General features: G+C 37.3%; 1 long non-coding RNA gene across 1 annotated transcript; it reads right to left on the reverse strand.

Annotated features, from left to right (window-relative positions):
- Positions 1 to 17,620: 17,620 nt before the first annotated feature.
- Positions 17,621 to 20,472, reverse strand: LOC135721597 (uncharacterized). Its single transcript, XR_010521524.2, has 3 exons — positions 20,094 to 20,472; positions 19,701 to 19,796; positions 17,621 to 18,546 (listed from the first exon to the last, which is right to left on the reverse strand). It is a non-coding gene; the product is annotated as an uncharacterized lncRNA (long non-coding RNA).
- Positions 20,473 to 22,139: the final 1,667 nt, after the last annotated feature.

Genomic DNA, 22,139 nt, shown 5'->3' on the forward strand with positions numbered 1-22,139 from the left:
AATCCAGTGTCCCCTGTCTTTGTTTTAAAACAGAGTTAATTCGGGCATTGAGATGAACGTCAGAAGTGTCACCTGAATAAAACCTACTGGACCCAAATTATTGGACAGTTACTGTATATGTCAGCATGGCACATTCAATTACACTTTAACTAAACTACATTTAAACACTTTAAAATCTTTTGTCATTTAGTTGACTAAAACTAGACTAAAATATGAATTAAACTAAATTACATTGTAGTCAAAAGACTACAGTATGACTAGAACTGATTCAAAATCTGTGAAATTAGTATTTACTTCTGTACAATTTACCCAGTTTATGAATCAGATAAATGTATTCAATAGTGTGAAAATGGGTGTCATAATTGTATTACTTTTGAAGTGAAACCAACAATCTTTTCTTTGAGTGTACATATAGAAATGATTTCACACTGCACAACAATTTATTAAAGCATATCATGATTTTTCAACATTAAACAACATTATTACTGCCACATCAGGTGTATATAAAACTCTGAACATTTAAAAAATAATGTTTGCAATTGCAAGCCATTATATTATAATAAAACAGCATAATAATATAATATAATATATTATTATATAATAATATAGCATTTTTTGATCTAGAACCCAATCTTGGTCTTGTTTTAAGCATTGAGAACATTGTTTGTGTACACAGAGTTTACTAAAAAGAAGGTTTTGAACAACTGACTTTGGTTGTTTTTGGCTGCGTCCGAAAACTTAGTCAGCTGACTTGTTGGTTCGCTGCCTCATGAGGCAATGACTTCAGAGGCATGAAGGCAGCTAAGAGAAACGCTTTCGAACACACTTCAAAGGCAGCGTGTTTGAAATCTAAACAGAGAGTGCCTTTGTGATAACTAATCACATATTTGAAAACAAAAATACTAATTTCTCGCTAGAAATGCAATTTAAAGGTTTATAACGTGAAAATATAAATTTATGTACACTAAATTTGTGCTCCAGCCGCTTTCATGGCCGCCATTTAATTTTTTTGAACTCGACCAGGCTCGACCAATCACATTCCCCATGCGCGCACACTCATAGAATTGTGGGACAAGATCTCTGGAGTCAGGAAGTAAACCTAACATTGGATTCAGACATGCCTTGATGCCTTCCTGCTTTGGAAAGCTGTCGCAGAAGGCAGCAATTAAGAGTTTTCGGACGCAGCCTTGGCGTCCATTTGCCGCCATCTTGGGATAACCAGTCAAGATGTATTGATCTCCGAATGCGACGTAAGAAGGGATGGATAGCTCCTAAAGCATAGTTCCATATAAATGCCCGGATAATTTGTTGTTTTGTCGCAAGTGAAAAGCAATATTGACCTTCTAGTTGAAAAAGTAGCCTCATATGAGATTCATTCATTCGCATTCGAAAATCGATTCTTTATGTCTGGCAAAGATGGCGAGCGGACACCATAATAGCCAAAGTCAGTTGTTTAAAACCTTTCTTTTTAGTAAACTCTGTGTACACAAACAATGTTCTCAGTGCTCGCGTTCATGTGTAGAGATCCAGGTGATACTTCGAGCAAAGTTTCATGTTGTGAAAAGAAACCTTCTTTGTGTTGTAAGAATAGTGGTAGTTCGGTAGGAGCGGACAGCGGCTAGAAGAACGCATCAGGGATTGAGTAGGCATCACAATCTTACCATGATATATTTTTTTAGTAGCGCTTCTTGTCATGACAGTCGATGTGCGAAATGTGGTTTTTCGTAGCCATTTCCCGCATCCGTAAAAATCATAGACAGTAAAAGATAAGAAATCCATAAATCGTAGCAAGCTAGACAATGCTTGTCAGTAGCCTACTGGTACTCGGTAGGTACTCAAGATGGCGGCAGGCAACTGAAATGACGTAAAAGGTCACATGAATGAAATTCATGAATAGGAGATCAGCTAAACTTATTTAATGTAGCTTAATATTTAAATAGCTGATAGCTTTTAAATAATTTTTAACCTTAGAATGACTAATGGACTATTATTGTATTGTAGGCAGATGACAAAACATTGTAGACTTTCTACATCTCAAAATGAAATGATCAGTATTACTGACACTTGATGAAGTTCAGTTTCCCCACTCGGTAGAAAAACAAAATAGGCTGCACTAAACCACCCAATGCAAAACAAGCATTACTAATTGGAATGACTGTGGAAAAGTTTTCAAATATACTATAATATATTGTCATTGAAATAATCATTGGGAGATAAGTGATAGCCATGCTGACAGTAGTTATGAGAATGAGATAAAACGCTTTTCTCTTCATGTGGTTTTCCTCCTCTTTCTCTCTCCCTCTCTCTCCTGGTCCTGACTGCTTCAGAGCTCTGAGAACAGCCACACAACAAAACAACTTAATGAAGAAGGTGAGAATAAACTTAATCCAGGAAATAAATGAGAAATCAAACAAGTGAAACAATGAGATCAAAGCACTGAATACACCATAGCCAAATATTGCCACCCAGGCAACGGCAGAACAGATCAGTCTGTATCTGAGAGGTTTGAACTTCAGAAAGATTACAGGATGAATCACAGCCAGGTAACGCTCAACACAGACCAAACACTCAAAGAAAGTACGGCCGGTGGTAACTAGTTCACCTAAAAAAAACACAAGTATCCAGGGAGTGTAGACTGATGAAAACCGTGATAAAATTAAAACGAGATAATCCAAATACAGGATTATCTCACAGACTGAGAGACTAAGAATGAAGATTTCTGCTGCAAGTCCATTTCCGGTTCCTCTTACGATAAGCCAAATCACATAGGAGTTGATGGTAAAATTCATAAGAAAGGTGAAGATTTCTACTAGTAAGGTGATGCCGAAATGTCTTTCCAATTTAGTGTCATTGGAAAAGATGAAATCAGAAGAATTTGAACTAATGGAGATCTCACTGGAGATGTTCATATCTTCACTGGACTGAACAACAGGACTTTGATCTATAATTGAGAAATACAAGAAAGTGTTTGACCATCATTTGCACAGATTTGACTTACTTAAAGTTAGTCTGAATAAATAAAAACGCTTAGGTTACTCACGTAACCCCGATTCCCTGAAATAACGGGAACGAAGCATTGCGTCAGTTAGCTGACGCTATGGGGGAAACTCCTGTTTACTCCGTGACTGAAGCCTATTGGTTAACGTCTGTACAAAGTACAGACCAATGACGTTTGAACCCGCGCGCGGGAGGAACGCGTCCCTATATAAGCGCGGTTCAATCGTCAGGAGCTCATTATTATTCGACTGAAGCGCGCAGCCGAATAACACTCGCTGCGTAGACGTTTGTAGCACGGCAAGAGACGCAATGCTTCGTTCCCGTTATTTCAGGGAACCGGGGTTACGTGAGTAACCTAAGCGTTCCCTTTCAATACGGTTCACTTCGCATTGCGTCAGTTAGCTGACGCTATGGGGGAACGTAATCCCATCACGCCGTGCATACACAACGTACTGAAGTGCCTTACCGGAGAGACACTGCGTGTGGCCCTATACCCGGCATATTCACAGCTTTAAAAGCAAATGTGTAAGCACCATATAAATTGTTGACGCGCACACGGTGGGGTTTTAAACGCACCGGGGGCACATAACATAGCATAAGACGGCGAGGTACCGAGCGCGCCACGGCTGTGCAAGATAAGTAAATTCAGAGTCACGTTGGTGAGCTCGCTGAGCGCACCGTGGTGTACACATAAAACGCATGAGCGTGCATGATTGAGCCGAGAGAACCTGCGCTCGTAGGGCAGGGACGTCTAAGCTGTACAATCTGACAACGTAGACGGCGAAGACCAGCCGGCCGCGTAGCAGATATCAAATATAGATATAGATACCCCTGTAGACCAAGTTCATGAAGAAGCCAAACTCGCACAGAGTGGGCTCTATATAGGACATAGCTCAGAGAGGGGCGTGAGCCAGTGCGATGGTTTCAACGATCCATCTAAATAACCACTGTTAGCAACAGACATACGTAGTGAGTGATCTGCGCAGCTCACGAACGGCCGATCTGACTATAATATGCGGCAGAACGGTTCGTAGCGTGGGATTATACAGATACCACAATAGTGTGAACCCAGGTGCACCCTCGAGCGCATCGGGATGCATATAGGTAGTATTATAGGTCACAGATCGGTGAGCTTTCCAGGCGCGCCGTAAATGTGTATTGACTATAAATTGCACGGGCACAGGTGAACACTTGAATACATCGTGAATGCATGTAGATGAATCAGAGTGTTATAATGCACAGGCCGGCAAGATTCTCGAGCGCGCCGTCATGTGTTCTGATAATAAATTGTGCGCACACGGGTGAACTCTTCAGTGCACCGTGAATGCGTATAGATAAATCAGTGCACAGAACGCGCCGTGAATGTGTACAGATATGATTGATGAACGTAACGGTGGGCACCCAACGCACCGTGAACGTACACAGATGAACAACAATGTATGTGTCACAAAGCATAACACAGCTGTGTATACAGGTGAGCTTTCCCAAGCGCATCTTATTGTATACCAAAATGTTATAGCGTGTTCATGTGAGCTTCTCTAAGCGCACGGTGGACGCATATAATTAAAAACCATATCGTGCATACAGGTGAGCTAATGGGCGCACCTTTAATGCAACAAACCTCAGTAGTGCGCGAAGCAGGGATGTCGAAGCTGTAAACTGACAACGTGGACGGCGGGGACCAGCCGGCCGTGTCACAATTGTCAAATGAGAAACCTATAAGACCATGCCCATGCTCTAAGACAAGTGAGCATAATTGTCACGGGAGGTGATAACGTCAACGATCCATAAATAGCCTGTATTGACAGGTGCTCTAGTGAGTGATCTGTGACGCAGATGAACAGCTGATCGTCTGATGTACGTCAGACGTATGTGTCATACAGGACCTTGGACAGTTCCAGAGCGCTGTGCCTCGGGCACCGTCCGCATCTGAGAAATGACAGGCTTATGAATAAAGTGAATGGCCAGCCGTAAAAGCATGGTTCGCTGTTACCGCCGCCGTCCGCATCTGAGAGATGACAGGCTTGTGAATTAAATGAATGGTCGGTCGTAAAAGCGTGGTTCGCTGTTATCACGGCCACATAGATATAGGTAGGGGAGAGAGCCGCCGTGCCTCTGTAGTGAGGAGAAAAGTGTTCCACCGGCGATTCGCGGGGGGTTTTGACTTTCAAATGTCACTAGACAGAATGGATCAGACTTTGCATAAGGACTCCTCGTGAAAGGGGTCCTAGCAGCTTGTGTCAATGTGTCATAAGGCACGTAATGTAGGTCGTGTCCCACGGATGCCATCTCCGCACGCCCATCGTAATGGGTTAATATTGGTAGTTAAGCATGAGATGCGTATCACTCTGATTGAACATAGCTTATAAAGCGATGCAATGAGTTTATAAAGGAGATGACTCGTCAGCTTGTTCAGGGGGCGAGATCTCAGTCTGGTTCGGTAAATATTGAAACCACCGTAGATTGCCCGACCGCATTATCACAATAACACGGTCGAGAGTGCTGCAGTGCTAAATCATCCTCTTAATGTACCGTATTCACAGTACAAGGTGATTTATATGAGACAAACGGCGTTCCACGCGCCGAAGGCTGATTGCCGTCGTAAAGCGTGTTCAACCCACAGCAAATGCTGGGCTAGCTCGTAATGACAGCACTTCATGCAGCCGTGTGTAACTTAAGCAAGCTTCCAGGCCGTCAGCTCGGGGCGGGACCTTTGCTTAGTCAAACTGAAGTGGACTTATGAACAGAATGCCACGATATTCAGCTTTCTGAGGCTCGTTAGAGGGGTACGTGTGCCCGTCTTAAACGAGATGCCGCGCGCGTCTGACTGTGCGCGCGCTTTAAGCTTTGAAACTTATTGTGGCGGGTAGCAAGCTCACTTGAGGTTGATATTACCCTTAATATCTCCGAGTATTGGAGCGGAGGTGTGAGCGTCTTCGGATCCGCTAATATAAATCAGCTATATGGCCGAAAAACGTCATAAACCGCTTGGCTGTAAGCCTTTGAGTGGCCGTCCGGAGAGGGCGCGATTCAAACGCTTGGAGCAATGCAAAAGTCTGAGGCTGTCCTTCCTCTAGGAAGAGAGAATAACAGCCGTAAGACCGTGCTCGTTTGCGCCATCAGCATCGTAGCGGAGAAACTGAGGTGGGCTGCGAGCGAATTTGGCAGAAAGGTGTTAGAGACACCGTACAGTCGTGGGGTGTCAATACACAGTATATGGCCAAACCGGGGTTTTTTCGGCTAGCGTCGATAGAATTATGGACAGCGGGCCGTGTGTGCATATTACTGATTGCTTGTCAGTAAGGCGATAAAGTGTTTAGAGACACCGTACAACCGTGGGTGTCAAAACACAGTATAGTAAGCACGGAAATTACTCTTTTTAGAGGAATTAAATACCGTTCGCCACTATAGTGAGGTCGCATAGCCGACAGTATTACACAGTATGTTTGGATAAACAGCACACAGAAAACATTTCAGGGCAGTCCAGCCGAGGCGCGACATAACCCCTTTTCTCCCAGACAGTTTCGTTCTCTGTTGATGCAGCTGTGCTGCGGAGACCAGAGCTCAGCCGTTCAGGTGCACAAGCCTCAGTAGTGACGGTGACCGAACGGCTCACGGAGCAGGGTAGTATGTCTAGGTGGTTTAATGTCAGACTGAACCCATCGCAGAGAGGAAGTCTGCCGTGAGGCCCGCGGTTTTGCCGTTTATTAAAAGGGCAGAAAAACCGGGTATATATATAAGAATGTACCAATATTCAGCGCACTGATATAGGACGGGACTGAATAAAGGGAGGTATTCGGGCCTCAGTATATTATAAACAAATTCGTTCTGCCTCTGATTCCGTCTAAACCAGAGAGAAATTACCAGGCAGACGAAGAATGAGCTATCTGAAGTGAGATCGGCTCAGGCCAGTAAAGCTCTATAATAAGTGTTTTAGCGCTCCAATAGAGGCGTGTCTGCCTTATCGAGCAGACGAATGAGATCGTGCCGCTCCAGGAGGGGAGGGGCATGAAGCTCTCTTATAATGAGTGTTCTTGGTGCTCCAATAGCGGCGAATCGGCCCTATCGAGCAGACGAATGAGATTGCGGCGCTCCAGGAGGGGAGGGGCATGAAGCTCTGTAATCGTTGAACACTGGACAGCTGCATTTAGAGGCAGAGAGCCGTAATACCGCGTGCTAGCTAAGCCGTTAAGAGACCTCACCACTGTGGGGAAAGGAGCGAGGGACTCCGCGAGCGTGGAGCACGAGTGGCTGTGCTATGACAGAGACAGGGGCAGACCGCCCGTGTTTGCTTGTCGTATGCATCTATCCAGGTCTACGGTTCCCCGCTTGTTCATCTCAACAAGAGAGGAACGGCAGAGGGGAGCAGCAACACAGACAGAACAGCCATGCGTCGTGACGGTATCACCCGATGCACTCGGGGGATTAATATATGTGCCAGAGAGCTCGCCACTGAATGTGAGAGGAGCGAAGGGACTCTGTAAGCATGAACGGTTGCGGTGTGACAGAACACAGGGGGGGTTAGTCCGTGTGTGCTTGTCTATGCATCCATCTAGTCTCATGGCTCGCCGTGTGTTCATCCCGGCGAGAGAGGAACAGCAGGGGGAGCACGAAACATGGATAAGACAACCAAAGCATAAGCGCGGTCCCGGCGTGGGAGGTGCCAGACCGGTAACGCGCTCGGAGGAAATTCATAGCAGAGAGGCTCACCGAGCCGCTGTGCTGGACGCCTGCTCTTTTAGCTTATAGCTTTATATTAAAAATATTGATCTTACCGGGCGGCCGCAGGGGAGACCTCGTCAGGCGTGTGTCCGCTGCACAGGGCTCGTACCACGGCAAGCGAAGGCTATCTTCGGTTCTCGGCCGGAAAGCGGCAGGGGAAGACGCTAGACCTGGACTCTGCTATCTTCGGTTCTCAGCCGGAAAACGGCAGGGGAAGACGCTAGGCCTGGACTCCGCTGCAGGGCTTTTGTCAACGGCGAGGTAAGGCTTCTTCTTTTTCTTCGGAGCAGCGAGAGGTTCGCGCTGAAGGAGAAAATAATGAGCTCCTGACGATTGAACCGCGCTTATATAGGGACGCGTTCCTCCCGCGCGCGGGTTCAAACGTCATTGGTCTGTACTTTGTATAGACGTTAACCAATAGGCTTCAGTCACGAAGTAAACAGGAGTTTCCCCCATAGCGTCAGCTAACTGACGCAATGCGAAGTGAACCGTATTGAAAGGGAACTACACTCTTAAATACACTCAGTTGGATTAAGGTCTCAAGAACCATTTTTGATTGAATGGTTTTTGAAAGCAGTGGTTCTCAAATGTTTTGTGTTCTGCCCCCCCCCAAAAAAAAACTAAAATTTGAATTGAACAAAACATATTACATTGTACAGCATACTGTTTTTAGTTAGTAGGTTTAATTACATAGAATTTACGATAAATTAATGTATTTTATAAAATGTCTTAACTGAAGATCGCACAAACTGGGGGACTTTTGACCCAGTATGAGTCCTAAAGAACCTGTTTCATAAAAGAAAAAAAGTTATTTGGATTATAAATGTTTTTTTTTCTAAGAACCTTAAGAACCTAAGAACTAAATGGTTATTTGAAGAACCAAATGTGATTGCTGTGAAGAACCTTTTAGGCATTAACTCTTTCGCCGCCAGTGTTTTTAAAAAAAGTTGCCAGCCAGCGCCAGCGTTTTTCATGATTTTCACAAAAGTTTAATGCCTTCCAGGAAATGTTCTTCTTATATATAAACATACAATATACCAAATGAAAGAACAGACCCACTGCTTTCAAAAAAAAAAAAAAAAAAAAAAAAAACGTTTCATCCTTCCTTCAGTAGTTCTTTTGTAATCAGCTTTTGAATATGGGTAGGTTTCTGCAAAAACACCACATTTTGAGCAAAAAGCAGAGATAATTCCATTTTTGTGACGGACTTTTCATATAGATCCCATTCAGAGCGATCTTTAAAACAGACACGGACATGCAGCCACTTGCCATATATAGGGCAATACTTCCGGGTTTAAAAAGTTGCTGAAGGGCGCCACATAGTGGATAATAGCGGTATTGCGGAAAGCCGTAAATACTCGTCATTGGCAGGGAAGCGTTTTCTCTTGATTGACGAGATATCTCGTCAATGGCGGGAAAGAGTTAAGTGTAGGCTTGCTCCAAATGTCCAAATTTGTGGTGCTTATTGGAAAAAATAGTCACAAACTTTTAAACTTTTTAAACAATCTTAAAAATCATGGTTAGTATATCAACTTCATTGTTGAACATGTGAAATATTTGTTTTGTGTTGTTTTAAAATTAATATAAGGTTGTTTACTTTGTATCTTTTTGTTATTTTGACAAGTTTGCCATATTTTGTCCAAAATAGAAAACTTTTTTTTTTGGAATTTGTTAGAAATGTTATCATTAGTTCACAGAATGACGATGATGATGATTTTATCAATAAATTGTACATTCAGAAACCATGAAACTAAATTTTGAGATTTTTTTTTCTTTTACTTTTTTTTCCAGAGCTGTGAATAGCCTATAAAAAATAAATAGAGAAATTTACCAGGCCAGTTCAGGGGGGAAAGAAAATCACAATCTATGCCATTGAAACCATTAAGAAAAGTTAACAAAGGTCCTAATCGTTCATACTAATAAATATCAGGGAATGGAGGAAGGGAAAACCCATTCAAATTTACAGTAAATGAGAACATCTTAATAACACACACACACACACACACACACACACACACATATATATATATATATATATATATATATATATATATATATATATATATATATATATATATATATATATATATATATATATATTTATATATTTTAAAATGCCGATTTCATTTGTATATTTAATATGAACTTCAAACTGCAATCTGAACAAACATTTATAGAAAAAGTCTTCAACCCTATCGAATACATATATGTGGATTAATGTCTAGACTAACATAAAATAAATCAGCACTATCTTAAAGTCTACATTTATGTGATTATTAAATATAATTACCAGAGAGAGTTGCTGAAGTCAGTCTTGAACTATCAGCATTCCCAGATGATTTTAAATGAAAGTGGAACGCAGCTGGAAGTTTTTATCTATATCTCACAAGCAAATATTGTACATTAGTTGATGACTTTGGTTGATATACACCAGTGGTCTTAATTTTTTTTTCATGAGAGTCATAACTGACAGGTCAAAGTCAATAGAAGAGCCACTATTACCACAAAGTATCAAAGTTACATCCAGTCATAAATATCATGTCTGCTTATCAATCTGTCATCCCTGAATATATAATATGCAATGCAATAAATCCAAAAGGGCAAATCATACTTTATCATTTACATGTCAAAAGACTAGAACTTATTCAAAATCTGCTGTCAAAATAACACTGATGAAATTAACTTACTTGTCTTGATTTACTTGTCTGTGAAATTCACCAAGTTTATGTTCAGATAAATGAATTCAACTGTGTGGTATTGAGTGTCATAATTTTACTTATTAAGTTAATTATTAATTATTAAACCAACAAACTTTTTTTGAGTGTTCATATGAAAATAATGATTTCACATTACAAACAAAATTATTAAAACATATCATGATTATTCAGAGCTAAAAAACATGACCATTTCCACATCAGGTGTAGATAAAAGCCCGAACATATAAAAAAAAATTATGCCACAATTACAACCCATAACATTACATTTCACCAGGTTATGTTTAGCAGGATATATATGTTTTAAGGCACACTCTTTCATAAATGAATGGATTACTCTGAAGACAATTCTGAAAAATGCATTCTAGATTCTAGACCTTTCCAATGATACATAGATTTTAATGCTTAGATGAAAATTAACATGATAAATGTTGAAGTAAATTCCGGTGTCCCGCTCTTGGGACGGCATGCCATAGAAGACCAGTTAAACTTACTTAATGTAGCTCTTAAATTGCTTATAGCTCAAATGATTTTTAACACCAGAAAATAAAGACTGATGGACTCTTATTGTATTGCAGATGACAACAGATTATATTCTTCGCAGTATTACTGACACCTGATAAAGTTCAGTTTCCCCACTCGGTGGAAAAATAAAATAGGCTGCACTAAACCACCCAATGCAAAACAAGCATTACTAATATACATGCATGTGAGAAGGTTTTCATATATGCTATAATGTAATGTTATTGAGATAATCAGTGGGAGATAAGTGATAGCCATGCTGACAGTAGTTATGAGAATGAGATAAAACGCTCTTCTCTTCGTGTGGTTTTCCTCCTCTCTCTCTCTTCCTCTCTCTCCTGGTCCTGACTGCTTCAGAGCTCTGAGAACAGCCACACAACAAAACAACTGAATGAAGAAGGTGAGAAAGAATGGAATTAAGGGGATTAAAAATATATATAACAAGTCAAAATATGAACTCAAAGCACTCAATACACCAAATCCAAAAATTGTCAACCAGGCAACAGCACAACACATCAGTCTGTATCTGAGAGGTTTGTACTTCAGAAAGGTTACAGGATGAACCACAGCCAGGTAACGCTCGAAACAGATGAGACACTCAAACAGAGGACGGCCGGTGGTGATTAGTCCATTGAAAAAAGCTCCAAGCATCCAGGCAATATCTTGATAGATAACCCGATATGATGAAATAATATCAAAGACACATTCCACACACAGGAAAATCTCACAGATGGAGAGACTGAGAATGAAGATTTCTGCTGCAAGTCCATTTCCAGATCCTCTTACGATAAGCCAAATCACATAGGAGTTGATGGGAAAATGCATCAGAAAGGTAAAGATATCTACTAGTAAGGTCATGTCAAAATCTGTTTCCACTTCAGTGTCATTGAGAAAGAGGAAATCAGAATAATTTGAACTAATGGAGATCTCACTGGAGATGTTCATCTCTTCACTGGACTGAAAAACGGGTCTGGATCTATAATTGAGAAATACAAGAAAGTGTTTGACTACCATCATATCAAAACTACACAGATATGACCAAATTATAGTTAGTCTGAATAAAGAGAAAACTACACTCTTAAAAATACAGCTGCTTCACGATGCCATAGAAGAAACATTTTTGACTGAATGGTTTCCTAAAGAACCTTTAACAAAGAATCTCTCTGTTTCACAAATGGTTATTTGTCATGAATAAAGGGTTCTTTAGATGATTAAAATGTTAGAAAGAAGTGTTTTTTTTTCTAAGAACTTTTAACTGAACGGTTCTGGCATTGCTGTGAAGAACCTTTAAAGCACCTTTATTTTTTTTAAGAGTTGCTCCAAATGTGTAGTGCTCATGAAGAAAAAAATTACAATCTATGGCATGTAAATCAATCTTAAAAGTTGACAAAAGTCCTAAATGTTCATACAAATAAATGTTTGGGCTTTGAGGAAAGGTAAAAAAGATCCTTTTAAAAAACATAAAAAACATCAATTTACAGTAAATAAGTTTAGTTAAATAACACATAATATTTGTCTGTAAATAGCAGCACATTATTTGGCATGCTTTAAATGGCAATTATATGTTTATATTAAATGTGAACTTCAAAATGCAATATGACGAAACATTCAAGTCTTTTATCCTATCAAAAAGTATGTGGATTAATGTCTATATAAATCAGCAATGTCACGAAGTACAATAATTCATGTGATTATTAAAAAAAAAATTATTACCATGCAGAGAGAGTTGCTGTAGTCAGTCATTAACTATCAGCATTCCCAGATGATTTAAAATAGGATGCTGCTTGGCATTTTTATCTGGATGGCTCACATGCAAATACTTTAATCGATTAAATATTTGTTTCATAGACACAGTGTTGTTTTTGGAATATATGAAATATAAATATACATATATAAATATTTGACATTCTGTCACTGTCTGTCAACTGCACCTGTGCAAGTGGCCAATAGCTCAGTCTGATATATTGTGTAATGATTTTGCGGTTGGGATCCTAACACAAAACAAACTTCAACTACAAGGAAAACAAACAAACAAAGACAAACATACTTTATCATTTTTAATGCAACAGCATTTTTTATTTGTTCATAAATACAGTATGTATAGTGTCATCCAATATTTCTTGAACTGGCTTCGTAAACAGATAAAATAATTTATCTAAAAGATTTATGTTTCGGACAAACAGGGATTACATAATCCGACATTAAAAATGAGAACCCTCTTTAAACAACCGTCACAGCAAAGTTGATGTCCTCATGGAAATATAAGTGGCACTGTGTAAAACAAATAATCGCTCAATTTATTCATCCCTATGGTAAATAAATACAGATTTGTATTATTTTTTTTAAGGACAATAATTTGAAAACTTATCAAAAGTTTTTATCAAAAAATATAAATGCTTTATAAAATTATATGAATAAAAAAGAGGAATTTAATCCTTAGAACAATTATCCTTAAAAGTTTCTTGAAGTGTCACATTATTTTTTGATCATTATCTCATATATTTCTGATAAAATCTCAGAAAAAATCCCAACCTCAAGTTATTTAGATTGGCATCTTCAATGTAAGCTGTTGCACATATCAAGCAGTGCAACCTGAAGGATTAATGTCCAGTGTAATGTTGAACCATTCATCTATCTGATCATCATTCATTTATTTTAAAGAGGTTGAAGTAATAAACCTCTCATGTCCAGCTGTCGGAACGAGGGGTGCACACGCGATCCGATGGCACATGGACATTTTGTATATCGCTCTCCCCCTCTGTTAACTTCCATAAACTTGGAACTTTCACATAAACCCATTGTCTTTGTTGCCACGTTGTTTTTGTTTGTTTGTTTTCTTAGTTAGCCTTGCGGGCTCAAATGCTGCGCCGGTAAACCCGAGCGATTGAGCGACGCCGGGTTTTAACGTCACGGGGCATGCCGCGTCAGCGCAGTACACTCGAAGGTGGGCAAGTTCATGTGTGTTTCTGAGTATGGGGCATCCAATTTTAAGTGTGTTACAGATAAAAAGGTTGTTGTTGGATTATGAGGTGAATTAGATAGTTAGTGAGTTAGAATTAGATTCTAACATTAATTTAGTGATTTTGACACGGGCAACAACTGGGTGGTATGCCATACACAGGACACTAGAGGTTTCATCTCAAGTTTATGTGCGTGTGTGTGTGTGTGTCAGATGACTCATCCCTTCTCTACTTCAGGGCATCAGCTAAAGAATTTCACTTTAAAAATACAAATAAGAAAATGTGTAAATTACAGTCAGTTTGTCATTTGATTTATCTGAAGGATTTTGTGAGATTCTGACCAGCTTGTAGAACCCTTTAACTGTATTATCAACACAAGAAAAACACGGTGGTAATAAAATGAAATTTATTAACAAAAGATAAACAAGAAAACTAAAAACACAACTAAATGATACTAAAATACTAAATAATAGAAACAGATGGAAACTAAAAATGCAAAGAATAGAAAATTGAAGGGACTGAGTTGAATTTATGGTTTTTGTTTCTGATAGACTCAGAGACTCAGAACTGGGGTACTTTGTTTCAGTCTCTAGCACGCAGGCGGGAGACTCAGAACTTAGGTGTACTCTGTTAATGTCTCTATTTTCAGGAGGACTCAGAGAGAGGAAAATCTTGAAAAAAAAGGGAACTTTTATAGCATTTAAGATAGGGAGGAGTTCGCATCTTGGCGCTTTCCTGATGGAGAACCATGATTGGCTGTGGATATCAAAGGAAGCCCACAGAATGTGAGGAACTAATTTGCATAGCATAAAGTACAGAGTTTAACTTTGTCTTTAGAATTTCTTCTATGCATTTTGCACTTAACAAACCCTTTCTGAAATACCATTGGCATTATAGTATATAAAATCAAATTGGGCTCACCCGTGGAACGTCACATTTTAGAAAATGACTCATTATTTTCCCAAATGGGGATAAAATATAAAACCACACTCTAAGAGGTTTCCAATAATGTATAGTTTGTCAAGATCTTTTAAGTTTAGAATAGGGTATTAGTGTTACAAATATGAAATATCAACATGGGTCCACCCGTGGGCAAGTGACATTTAGAAAATTACTCTTACTGTACTATGTCATTCTTGTCCAAAACTTGTGATGAAAAATCAAATCTAAATTCTTAGAGCTTTTAAACAATATTATCATGATTAGTTAAAAATTCACATGCAAAACACTGAAGTAAATGTACGTGTGCCAGTGGCGGAACAGTGACATTAAGCAGAATATAAATGTTTTGAAGTACACTCTTTTCGTAAATGTATTGATTACTCTACCTACATAATTGATTTTATAAAATACTGTTGAAAAAATGTATTCTAGATTATAGACGTTTCCAATGATTAATAGATTTTAATGATTAGGTAAAAATGACATGATAAATATTAAAGTAAACTCAGGTGCCCCGCTTACGGCACGGTGCCAGGTAATGGGATTTAAACTGTGTGGTCATGTTACTGTAAGTACTTTTCTTCACACTTAACACACTTTTTATGTGAAAAGATCCACTGATATAGGAGACCAGTTAAAATTATTTAATGTAGCTTAATTTAAAAATAGCTGATAGCTTTTTAAATGATTTTTAACATCAGAGAGTAATGACTAATGGACTCCTATTGTATTGTAGTCAGATGACAAAACATTATGGACTTTGTACATCTCAAAATGAAATGATCAGTATTACTGACACTTGATAAAGTTCAGTTTCCCCACTCGGTAGAGAAACAAGATAGGCTGCACTAAACCATCCAATGCAAAACAAGCATAACTAATAGGCATGACTGTGAAAAGGTTTTTATCTACATTATGTTGTAATGTTAATGAAATAATCAGTGGAAGATAAAGGATAGCCATGCTGACAGTAGTTATGAGAATGAGATAAAACGCTTTTCTCTTCATGTGGTTTTCCTCCTCTCTCTCTCTTCCTCTCTCTCCTGGTCCTGACTGCTTCAGAGCTCTGAGAACAGCCACACAACAAAACAACTGAACGGAGAAGGTGAGAATAAACTTAATCCAGGAAACAAAAGAGAAATCAAACAAGTTAAAAAATGAGACCAAATTACTGAACACACCAAAGCCAAATATTGTCACCCAGGCAACAGCACAACACCTCAGTCTGTATCTGATAGGTTTGTACTTCAGAAAGGTTACAGGATGAACCACAGCCACACTGTAAAAAAAAAAAAAATTTTCACAGAAATATACTGTATTATTTTACTGAAATTTTCTGTTTTTTTACATTACGTGTAAATGTCATTAAAATAAAGAAAAAAACTTTTATTAAAAACATTAACCATAAAATAAAATTAATAAACTGTAATTTCACTTAATGAGAAATCATAGTTTTTTTACAGGATTATTCTTATTTTTAATTGGCTTGAATGTTAAATTACATTGAATTCTATGTAAAAATACAAAAAAATCACATATTTAAAATTAAGACAACTATATGTTTTTTTAATATGAAACCTTAACTTTAAGGTAAATACATGTAAAAAAACAATCGTAAAAAAACGGTAAAAAGTCTGGCAGCAAAGTTGCCAAACTCTTACCTTCAAATTACAGTAAAAAACCTTAAGTTATTCTACGGAATAATTCTGTTTTTTAAAATACAGATATTTACCGTAAAATGTACTATATTTTTACAGTCCCACTGCTGAAGAATGAAAAGAAAATCCCATTAAAAAATGTCTGTAGAATGTAAAAGAAATGAATAAATCTGCATATAAACTGGATATTATTGCAGAAATACCTCAAAATGATAAAATTAAATGAAGTCTTCTTTTTTACACAGTATTCTTTGGTAAATTCATAACATTATCAATTACATCCACAAGAACTATCTGTCAAAGTACAGATTTTTAGATGTAAAACACAAAAAAGTTACATAACATTACTTAAAATACCGTATTTTAACAGCTTTAGGCTTTTATTTTATGGGATTATCAAATCTATTAATATTAAATTCCTGTTAAATTTTGTTTTTGAACTGTAGAAAAAATAAGATCACATTATAATAGCTTGCAAAGCCATATTTTTATGGTCATTACTTTATATAAACCATATTGCACAGTAATTACAAGCATTTATCCAATATATCTACATACCTTTCCCATTAATGTATAGGGTTTAATTTGAAAAAAACATACTTTTATAGTAATTAAAAGCAACTATCCAATATATCTACAGACTCTTCTCATTAATGAATGAAGTTAACTTTATAAATACATTACTTTATAGTAATTAAAAGGAACTATCAATTATATTTACAGACTTTACCTATTAATTTACAGGGTTTACTTTAAATGAACATACTTTTATAGTAATTACAAGGAATTATCAAATACACTTACGTACTTTTCCCATTAATCTATAGGTTTACGTTGAATAAATTTACTTTTATAGTCATTACACACAACTATCTAATATATCTATATACTTTTCCTATTAATTCATGAAGTTCAGTTTATATAAAATTTTTTATAGTAAATAAAAGCAACTATCCAATATATCTACATTACTTTATCATTACTGTATAGGGTTTACTTTATATAAACATTATTTTATAGTATTTAAGAGCAACTGTCCAATATATCTACATTCTTATCCCATTAATTTAAGGACCCACATAGCAATTTTGGCAAAAGTAAAAGAAGTTTTTCCTCGGCCCACATACAACAAATAATGACGGCCCTACAATGGCCCAGTTCTGGATTAGAGACAAGGGCCAGATAATATCCCATAACCGGCCCAGATCAGGTTAATTGGTACCAGTTCTCAGCCATAAGTCACCATATTAAAACCAGCATTTAACCAGAACTTCCAAAACTGAGCCATAACTCAGCCTGATCTTGCCCAAATTATATTAATAAATAACACAAAAAATTACTTTGAAATTATTTGCCATTTTTATTAATCAATAACACAAGTCAATAACACTACGACATCCACATTGTATGTGTTAAAACTATTCTAATATAAACTGCCAGCAATAAACAAAAATACTAGTTTGTTCAAATACATTATTGGCATGAATCTAACACCAACAACTTAAATTACAAAGCAATTTAATCCTTAGTAAACAAACAGAAGTTTAGAACAAACTAATAATAAAAAAAAAATAAAAAAACATTGTGACAGTTACACTGGTGTGTGAAACATAGTTTGCCCAAATGACCAGCTATACACAAATACAGAAGTTTTTCATTGAAATTAACATATTAGCATGAATTAAAATTTAAATGAATTACCATGGGTAAATACAAGTTTGAACCAAACTGAACTTAAAAGTTAGTTAAGTTAATTAGAAACACTACAACTTCATGTGTATGTGAAACCAACTCTACAGTCAGCTTTACGGAAAGATACAAGTTCCAGTTAAAGTATTAGCATGAATCTAACTGAGGTAATTTCAAATCGATCGAAAAATTAAAACAATACAATTAATAAAATTGAAACAAAAACAATCCAACACTAATAATAATAATAAATGTGTATGAGAAAGTGTTCAAGATTGTCCTCAACAAGAAGTACTGCTTCTCAGCTCCTCTTTCCATAGACGTAAACATTACAGCAGCCCACTGTTATATTAAAGAAAATAGATGCAAATGAATATTTGTTATTAAGCCAAAGCCATATAATACAGCAATTAAAAGCATAAAGATATACTTCAAAACAGACAGATAGACCATTAGAAGTTGCTTTGGACGAAAGTGTTAAATGTCTAAATAAAATGAAACATAGCTTAGACCTTAAAGACGTACTTTTCATTAAGGTACTCAAAAGCAAATGAGATCTGAGCATGTACTTAAAGGACAAGTTCGGTATTTTACACTTAAAGCCCTGTTTTCGGATTGTTTATGATGAAATAGAACGGTTTTGACTGAAATTTCGAGATATGTGGCTGCCCCGAGAATTTTCAGGTGTTTCTTGTATCACCTCCCACCTCTATAATGGGTCTAATAGGTGCACTGGAACAATCCTTTCTTAAATGCATTAAACTTTCGTTTACAAAGACGTGAAACTCACCGAGTGGTCAGGGGTGTTCATTGATATGCTCACACAAAAATCGCTGCAAAAGATGCTTTCTGACACAGTCAGCAGTATCATTCAACCAACCCGTGCAAGTTATTTGAACAAACCCTAATAAACATATTAAACTACTCCATATGTATTGAGTATTGTTTTTGTTTATGAAAATATTATAACATCGCTTCTTACGCAGGTGGAGACATGAGCTTATGAAAGTATTTGCTTTTTTATTTAAAACATAACAAAAATAAGCTCAAACACATTAAGAACTATTATAAACATTAACTAAGCGGATTATGTCATGTATATTATGTACTGTAATCACATTTTTGTAATAATATATAGTAGCAGAATAAATAAATCAGCTAACGTTAAATCAGCATATTTTTTTATCAGCATTTTAAGTGTTTTTAAACAATTCTTGTATTTATTGTTTACTGGTAGTTTCTATGAAAGGTTTTACTGGATGGGGTTAAAACAAATGTTTTGTAGAGATTTACTGCATTTGTGTTAGCTATTATAGCAACCCCTGATTGCACAAAACGGCACACTTGTGTCCTTCGTAATAGGCTACCGTTAGCTATAGTGGCTCACCGGAAGTCATAAACCGGAAAGCTCAAAGATGGCGGCGCCCGCATTTACGTCAAGAAACAGGTGGATATAAACAAAAAGATGACAACATGAGCCTCAACATTTAATTTACCTTGATGTTTTACGTGTCTACTGGAATATACACCCCATCATCCTTTTTGTCCTACTCCATAGTCTTCCAAGTCTTGATGAACACAGACCTGACACACTTTCACCAAAAAAGAAAATTTAAACGTTACAGAAATACATTTTCAAATATTATTTTTTTAATAAATGTTCTAACAACGGGAAGACCAGATAACCAATTTAATTAACTTCATTAATAATATGATTACAGTAATTCTTATGCCTAACAACAGCTAATAATGGCCGTCAAACTGCAATAGCCTATAACACATACTACATGATCACGTAAACGTTTGCATCCCTTTATTCGTTTGTTAGACATTTAAACTAAAACATTTTATGATTGAAAAAGTTTAAATACTCAAGTTCAGGTACTTACTAGTAATCTTGTTCTTTCTTCTTCTTTAACTTTTATTGGCGGTTGGCAACTAGTATCTTTCACCCGCTTTGAAATCTGTGTCCGTTATGATGGCCGGCTGCAGGCAGCGTTGCTCCTGTAACGGTTACCCCGCCTATTGGTTTATTTGATTGGCCACCGCTCGGCTTGCGTCAACAGGAAAGCAGAGGAAAGCTCGTCATCTGTTATGTGATTGGCCAGTGGCACTCACCTTTTTTTGATTTGATTGGCCATCTCAATCATTTTTGATAAGGTGTTCTACATAATGCTGCGTTGCAAGAACGTACAAACGGATGACGTTAAAATAACGCGAGAGGGATTTGAGATCATAATCCTGCGCATGATTTTTCGAGTCGTTCTCGCAGTACTTTGATGTCATCCGCTTGTAGGTTCTTGATGCACTGCATAATAAACTACGCATCCAAATGTAACGCGATCGTTTTTAACACTTCGGCAGGCAAAAAGCACAGTGAAACATATATTGTTTATTTATACAGTATCTAACTTTTTTTATTAACAAAAGCACCAACATACAAAATTCTCGTTGGGCAGGAATAAACCCCCTGCTACAATGAAAAGCGCGCAAAAGCAAATTTAAATAGAAACAATCCATGGTACAGCTCAAGAAACGTTATCAATACTTTAAAATTCAGAAAGAAAAACGTCTGGAAGTTCAGGATCACTTGAACAAAATTATCTTGACCATGATCTGAAACCATGTTTATGTAACTGAAATGTAAACAAACATAATTGTCCAAATACATTAGCTTCTTTTATTACAAAACTATTTAAAAAGGGTTAAATTACATTAAGATTTAGAAAGCCTAAAAATACTTAAATTCTTATAATTATTTATTGTAAATCACAGTTTTCAAATGTGGCTTACAATCACTAAACTGATCTGGGCCACATACTTCCCACCCACAATTGGCCCAAATGTTACCTGCCATCATGGATCTAGTGCCATCATTGCCCATACTTGGCTGACGTGTTGCATGCCATTGCCATTATACATTGCTGCTGAAATGGCGGGCGGTGGCTAGCTGTGGACACTTCCGTTTTCGACCACAGCAATAAAAAAAGTACAATGCAGCCAGTTCACATCATACATACGCCCACTCCCCTAACATATAGCCTAAATACAGAATGAAAATACCAGTACACAGAGGTATTTAGAACAGAGACAGACAGAGCCAGACGACCTGAATGGAGTAAAACAAGCTTGTACTATCCTAACATGTTAGAAGTCTTTGACTTCACAGTCATTAATGGCCATCTTGTGATCTTCATCCCACTTTTACGGAGTCCATGGGCCCATGAGCCCCAAAGTCTATTACAGATGCTGGCCTGAGGCTCTTTTTCCAGTACATACTTTGCAGTACATACTTTGTGTCTGTAACTTATCAACTTTGGCTTCTGATGTCAGTTAGATGGCATGCAGACAGCTGGGAATTAAAATTAGCACCTCACACCTATCAAATACAGGGCAACTGCAAAACTTCCAAGTCCCCTGCAACCAATTCAGAAATATACAATTAAGAAATGTATTATATTTCAGAAGCAAAGATAAACTTTGCTGGCCACATCAGCTTAAGATTCAACAAGTGCAGAAATAAGAGTGATAGATAAAAAATATATGCATAAAATAAAAAAATAAAAAGCGCTATGTAGGCTACCTTTCATGCAGATATGTTGTAAATAAAAATTGAACATAATAATAACTGTGTGTTATACTACAGACACAGATCTAAAAATATTGCCTCGAAAGATGAAATACTGCAGGAGGTATTGTTGCACAGCTAAATAGGCCTATACAGTTATTGTACAGGTAATAATTGCACAGCTTAAGTTTTATATAAAATTCTGAAATCAAGAATAGTCAGTGATTGTTTATGCATCATATTTCCCGTGTTTTACTGTCAGGCACTGACTTAGTGTTTACAATTCTGAAGTGTTCTGTAACAATTTCATAAGTGGCAGAGAAAAATTGAATGGCAACATTTTCAGACCCCACCCATGGACTGTATC

Source organism: Paramisgurnus dabryanus, chromosome 18 (assembly GCF_030506205.2).
Source record: "Paramisgurnus dabryanus chromosome 18, PD_genome_1.1, whole genome shotgun sequence".
Taxonomy (NCBI): domain Eukaryota; kingdom Metazoa; phylum Chordata; class Actinopteri; order Cypriniformes; family Cobitidae; genus Paramisgurnus; species Paramisgurnus dabryanus.